Raw genomic sequence first — 7,500 nt, 5'->3', positions numbered from 1 at the left:
GTCAATTGTCTAGTTAAAAGGAACTTGTACCCCTGATATGTTCTTGCCATTGGTGACTGGGTGACTATAACACTTGCGGCTAAATTATTCCAATTCGATCCGGATGTAGGACCTCTCTGAAAACCACTTCCGGGTGATTGGAGCTTCCTGGGTAAATACCTCGAATTATTAATTATTGGTCACTTATGAATCAAGCACTGTGCTTCATATTTTTTTTAATTAAAAGCCAGTTACAGAAGCTGATAAGACAACTATTGATGATAATGATGTATTATGCCTGCGAAAAGGAGATATGATTCTTTCTTGGCGACTCAATCGTCAGAAGTTTCTGTACCACATTTATCACGTGACCTTGAATGGCGATCCTGGCTCCAGTTCTTGTAGCTCCAAGGGTGTAGCATAACGAAGAGGTTCGGTTCGAATTCTGCCTGGCGCTCCAATTGCTTGTTGCCAAGCAACCATCATATGAACTTTTCAAGGGTATATTAGTTGAAGTGTGGGTTATGGACAAAAGAAGGAAGTGATCTTCGCATTTTTCAGGACAATTTAAGCAAACTGTCCAGATAAGTGCGAAGGTCACTTCAATCTTTCGTCTATTACCCGCCCTTCAACTACTAATATACATTTCTTTCATTCATTAGTCCTTTCACAAGACCAAATGCGCCTAACAAAGCCCGAGGATCACTTCTATCTTACCCCATCACTATCTTTGGATCCCTTTGATAATGATAAAGAAATCAACCACTATCCTAAAAGAGACTTGCAGTAGCTTAGCCGTTACACCAAGTTTTTCGGACACCATTGTCCCGCATTTCTGCGCACTGAAATTATCAAAATACAAGAGATACACCAACACCAAGCGCATTTTCTTTGTCCGCGATAAGATCAAATGCGCTAGACCACAAAACCGATCATGGAATTCGCCCAACAAAGAGGTGAGGCATATAGCTTATCGTCTTTACCACGAAAAACGCAACAACTTCTCCACCGTTGTTCAAAGACCCTAAACCAGGCGGCAGTTTGTTTGAAACTGCAAACCCACTACCCTCCCCCCCCCCCCCCCTTAGTGGTGAATTTTGAGCTCGTTAGAGTTGGGCGCTTATTCAAGGTGGGAAATTATTCGAAGAAAGGTTACTCCTCATTTTTTCAACATTTTCGGCAAGTGAGCACCTTTGAGAAAATAAAGTTTAACGGGAGACGACGGCAGAAGAACTTTTTGCCCTTACAATGTAATTATTATATTTCAGTTTTAGCAGCAAACTCTCAGATACTTAAGGAATCTAACAGAACTCTTGTTAATTCACATTGGGTTAGAGAACAAAATTTTTTTGGAAGGCTTTTAAATGGTTGCTTCCTCGATGTCTCCATTTAATTAAGGAAGGGCATGACTTGGTTGTACAAAAAAAGGATTATGTAATAAATGTGACAATTAAGGCCCGAGCAAATGGCTTGAACATTTGCTTCAACCTTCATTTGATTTTCAAATGCAGAACAGCGATTTTGAAACCGATGCCTCCCCCACCCCTCTCCCCTTTCAACATTGTTGGGTACTAGCGTGAGTTCTAATCGGTTTCTCCATGACCTATCCATGCTTTAAAAAATTAACATAAACATATTGTAGAGAAAGGCGCACTGGAACATCACAAATAGAATGAGGTAAAATTAAATGGGAAGCTTAAAACAACGTAAAAATGACTCAGGTGTGGTTGTAATCTTACTCTCTCTTACTGCTAGTTTGTATTATACATAAATAGTAAATTAATTATTTTGCTTACAACATTCTTCCCATGCACTGTAACTGGTTGAGTGTGGCCTTGCAAAGAAAAAGAGAATATGATACCAACATTACAAAAACATCCCAAAACAATCCTACATCTAAATGAAAAGGAGCAAAAAGAAATGCAGTAAGAAGAAAGTGTGCGAAAACATTCCCGAAAGGCAATACCAGTGATGCGCAGAGTATAGTTAACCAGGTTATCGAGTGGTCTCGTGCAAATAAAGTGCAACTCAACCCTAACAAATGCAAGGAGCTCCGAATCTCGTTCCCATCGAGAAAAGAGCGATCTAAATTATTGTGCCCGGCATAATGCATGTGAATTTCTTGGCGAAACACCCATAGTGGATCATATTGATTCATTATGTGATAAGCTTTTTCATAGCATCGCATCCAATAAAGACCATAGGCTGAACAGCTTACTTCCACCATTTTATAAGAATCCAAGGTATAACTTACCCTTAAGTACCCTTAGGAACCCTTAGCTATAACTTACCCTTAACTTACTTACAAAGTGCCACATGTCCCCACCAATAGGGCAAAGAACTCGTTTATCCTCGCAATGGCTCGCCAAGCGAATCATTTTTAGAAATGTAATTAAGGTTTTATCAAATTGGTTATTATTTACTATTATTTATGTAGATTCCATTTACATATAGTTAGCATCTGTATTGCGATGTGATTTTAATAAACCTCACCTTTACTTTACCCACACTTTGTTTATGATACAAAAAATATTAACCTGATTCTTTATCTTGCGAAGGGTCACTTTCAGGACTACAAGTAAAGTCTGTTACCTTTTGAGAAGTAAAATAAACAACAGGTATAATGGTATACAAGAACCTTGAATTGCAAAGACATTGCCACTTAGAGCCAGTTTCAGTCTAGTGTCGTAAAACCAAAACCAAAGTAACTACTTTGGCCAATCAAAAAGGACGGAGACAGTCTAGTAAACCAATCAAAACTCGAAGTAATTACACGTAGCCGACATAAAGCACGGGAAATTGTGCACACGCAAGCCACGATTGGTTTTGTTTTCACTTCTGATTGGTTGAAAAAGTGGCGCAAGAACTTTGAACAAATCACTGAGTTACCGGTAAGTTACACTGGTTTAGCCGTCATTACTATAATTCGATTGTATGATTTTAATATCTCTGCATCATGGAATTCGTAATTTTATAGAATTTTGAATTTTTTATTATCAATCATTTCCATTTCTTTAATGTAAGTAAGTGAAATAAATAAAGTTGTTTATTATTATAATTATTATTATTATCATTATTATTATTATTACTCTTATTATTATTATTATTATTATTATTATTATTATTATTATTATTATTATTAGTATTTGTTTAAAATCACAGTAATCTTGTTGTTGCACTGGTATGTCCTGGGCAAGCAGCAACAAGCTGCGTTAGCTTTCCAGGACACTTCGTAGAATTCTTGCGGAACCAAGCAGAACAGTTTTTTCAGCCCTACATGGATATCGGCCAAATACCCCTCAAGTCTGTCTGTAATGCTACCTAGCGCCCCCATTACAACTGGGACTATGAGGACTTTCCTCAAGCGCCACAAAGCCTTAATCTCAATAGCAAGGTCACGGTACTTATCAATCTTCTCCTCTTCCTTCAAAACAATTCTACTGTCTCCCGGGCAAGCTACTTCTATAATGTGACATTCTTTCTTTGCTTTGTCTATGACAACTATGTCCGGCTGCTTTCGATAGCCCCTCTTATTTGGTACACTTCTGTAGTAACACTCCATTACAATCTCATTGGCACAGTATCCCCATCCTCTGCAAGCAGTAGTTTGCTGACAACCCGGTTCAGGCTGCTTGATATCAATCCCCATGCCGGGCGAGGCACCCAGATCAGTTGACTGGGTCCCACTCACACCGTTATCTAGGTTCCTTGATTTATCTGACATCATATACATGAGATTACCACCAACATGGTGGCTTTATCTTCGGGGTATGATCCCCTAGATCCGCTGTGTTCTGCGATATTAACGGGGGCACCTCAGGTAGGATGTGGCTCTTCATCACGCACGGACGGCTTTAGTCAAGGAGAGGCTAGTGGCCACTCGATGTTGGCCAAATTGCCCAGACTCATCAGATGAAACTAGAGTTCTAGGGTTCGCTTCACTTGATGCTGGATATGGGGAGACCAGTCTAGGACGCCACAAAGGCCACTATGAAAGGTACTACTCCTCCAGGGATCCTTGCCCCCATATCCTGATATTATTATTATTATTATTATTATTATTATTATTATTATTATTATTCTCCATTTAGCTCTGAGCTCTGGCTGTTCTTTTATGCTGACATTCATCCCAAGGGAGCAAGGAATAACAAATAACCAAGGGTCCCCTGGGGACACTCTCCTGGTACTTAAAAGTAAAGCACCTTCCTTAAAATCCTGGCCGTTGCCAATAGCATAGTTTTCTGCAACAGTCCAATTCTTACCCTAATCCCCAATTTTTCAGTCCATTGTCCAAGTTTCTTAGCCACACTTTTTTTACACTCCACATTCTTCTTATCTCCCACTTGAAATCCTGACATTTTTCGATTTTTTTAAATTCCTTTTCATGTACCCTACTATCTCCAGGGATAGCAATGTCCACAATTGTACATTTTGTTCTCCTTCTTGCTCACTAAAAAACCTGTATATAGCAGCCATAGCAGTCACCCTTAAGACTTGAGGAACTGGCCGCTTAATACAGGATCACTAAAAATACTCACCGGGCATGGTCTAATGTCAATTTTAATGGTGCATCATGCAAAAACACTTTATGTAAGGAAACTATAGGACAACCAACACTCGAAAATCAAGTGATGAATATTGCCAACTTGTAAGTTAGCAGTATAATATATGTAACATTTTTGAAAAAACCAAGGGAAAGTTACAGTAAAGGGCAAAGTTAGTTAACAGAGGTGGAGGTTATGGCTTGGAAATTTTGAAGGTGATTCATTCTCCATCACATGGCTGAAGAACAAGCTAATTAAAGAGGAATTTCTAGCTAAAGAGTGAAGCATATTCGATATGAACAATTTTTTGCAGACATCTGGAAAGGGTTAACGACACTAAGCCGCCAATTATCAGCTTACAGTAGCTTTGTACATGTTACATGTATTTTTTTTATATAATAACCAAATCAATGCGCGCGCTCTGATTGGTCAATCAGCTATGGTTTATTGTGCCAGTAAACTCATGGAAAAATTGCACGTCTTCTGAATTATTATATAAAAGCAATAGATCACAGGTTTCTATGGTTTATAGGCATGATAAACCACTTGGAATGTTGGAAGAACACTCGAAGAATTCGTAAATCACTTCCCAGCGGCTCGTGATTTACACATTCTTCTCGTGTTCTACCAACATCCCGCGTGGTTTATCAGGCGAGCCTATAAACCATAGAATCTTGTGATCTGTTGCTTACAGTGAAATATCACATAAAAATGACATGTGGCCTTGTTTCCATTCACGGGTGGCCGCTTAATACAGGTAAAAATAACAAAGAAAGACAAACATAGGACTGCTACAGGGTGGCCATGACTGCTTAAAAGAGGTGACCGCCTAAAACAGGTAACAAATACAGCATTTGCATGAGGGAAAAATAGCGACTTTGAAAACTGGCTGCTTAATAGAGGGTGGCCGTATTAACCCTTTGATGCCTAAAGCGGTTGTCTGAATGGCCACTTTAGTTGTGCAATGTCACTGTTCTCTGGCAGCAGTAAGTCTTTGTCATTGGTACCCCTTGAATTTGCTATAGGCCCTATTAACAGAAGCCAGAGAAGCTCACCAGCAAAAGCAGTTTGCAGCAAGCTCCTCCAGCTGGTTACCATAATTTTTGATGTTATAACAGTGCAGATTGGATTTCATACAGCACTTGTACATTTTTCAAGGGCATCCTCAGTTTACATTTAATAGGAATCTAACAATTAGAAATTGTTATATACCTAGACTTTCACTCTGTGTCTCAGATCAAATTCAAATGTATTACAACCGGGATACAATTCCGCACCAGATGCTTTGCTGCAGTTGTGGAAGGGAAAGTCTAAAATTAATATACATGTAGAAAATTATAGTAAAAAAGTACTCATTCTCTGGTCCCTCAGGAAACTAGCTAGTTTTGTTTTTCCTTGAGTCCTGATGTTTCAATCGACTTCGTCTCAGGAAACATTAGGACTCTTGGGAAGACAAAACTAACTGTTTCCCTCCGGAACATACATTTTACCATAAAATATAAGTCTACTAGGTAATGAAAGTCAGCCTCACCTCGCAATATGGCTCAACTTCCTTGATTTCCTTAGAGTTCAAGATTTTGAGGTCTTTGACTCCATTTTCCAGACCTCGTTGATACAACTTTTCCAGCTGAGAGAGTTCTCTCTCCCCAACAGCCACTATGATCTACATGAATAATAATTTACAAATCATCCAGTAACCTTGAATCAATTGCATACATGTACTGCAAGTCTTCTTCAGCTAATAAAGTCGACTGTATATGTGTCCCTGTTTGAAGCACTATGCTCTACTGTGATTGCTGCATTTAGAAGATCCTTATTAATTTTTTTATTTTCACGATCAACTCAAAATGATCCTCTGAAGATACTTAAGAATGTTTGCAAGATATAATTTGGTAGATTGAATTGTGGATGGAGGTACGGCCAGGGTTCATGTGCTATAACAGTCATATGAAGTTTGCAGATAAGTGTAACAGTGAATCATATCGTAACATGCTACAATCTTGGACAGAATAAAATGGAACAGAAATGCCCCCTCTCCCCCAAATCAAGGTCGAAGGTGCGTGAAGGCCAAAACGCGCCATTTTCCCATCACTGATTTTGGGGGGAGGGGTGGTCTCAATGTTCCATTTAATTTGTCCAAGATTGTCTGTGGAGGCTATGACGTCACAAATTCAAGATTTGGTCAATTAAAAGGTCATATGTCAACACATTAATCATCCGAAACCACTGGCCTCTGACGCAGTCACGCTCGTCGCTAGTGTTGCTATGTTGAGATACTACATGGAAGATATTTTAAGAAAAGCGGAGCGTATAAAAAAGCCAAACCTAAATGAAAATTTGCCAGTACGATGAAGAATAAGGGTATAACTCTACGTAGAATTGACGAAAAAAATGCCATCGAGAAAAAGAACACCCGAGGAAACAAAAGTAAGAGTTAGAGTTCTCAAGCCCACTACTGATCTTACTCTGAAAGCATTTCTGGGGAGTTAATTGATAAAACTATAGGGTCTATGTAGGGTCGCATCGCCGAGATTAAACGAAGCAATGGCAAAAGACTCAAGCATTAAAGTAGCGCTTTTAAAGCTTTGTAGAGCACTTGAATGGTTTTACATGACATTAAAACGTTTGAGGCACGATTCACGATACTTTTTATACGATTAACGTCTGTTTTGAGACGCTTTTCAACGGTTAAGCACGGTTAACAAGCAATGGAAAAAAGTGTCAATCTGTTCTATCACCTTTCTGGCCAGACGACAAAATCGTGAAAAATCGACAAAATTCGTTGCTGATAGCCCGCAAATCGTGCCCATCAACACTTTTGTGAACGTAAATCATGCTCTTAGACTATTTTTCAGCGTGGAAAAATCAGAAGATAGATCAGGTAAATATCGCCAACAAATTTAAGGGAGCGCAAATACAGTTCTTAAAAATTCAACAAGTTTGTATATTCGGTATGGTTGGCGCACGGATGCAAAGT

At 39.0% G+C, this 7,500-nt stretch overlaps 1 protein-coding gene across 1 annotated transcript in view; it reads left to right on the top strand.

Moving 5' to 3' along the window:
- The window catches only part of LOC137980328 (ryncolin-2-like), a 3,218-nt gene extending 2,898 nt beyond the window's left edge, over nucleotides 1-320 (top strand). The window contains exon 3 of the mRNA XM_068827745.1: nucleotides 1-320. This exon is cut by the window's left edge and continues 747 nt beyond it. The gene's annotated coding sequence lies outside the window, so the exon portion shown is untranslated.
- The last annotated feature ends 7,180 nt before the right edge of the window (nucleotides 321-7,500 follow it).

This window comes from Montipora foliosa, chromosome 12, assembly GCF_036669935.1.
Source record: "Montipora foliosa isolate CH-2021 chromosome 12, ASM3666993v2, whole genome shotgun sequence".
NCBI lineage: Eukaryota > Metazoa > Cnidaria > Anthozoa > Scleractinia > Acroporidae > Montipora > Montipora foliosa.
The sequence above is the reverse complement of the archived record's forward strand: the minus strand, read 5'-3'. Positions and strand labels throughout refer to the sequence as shown.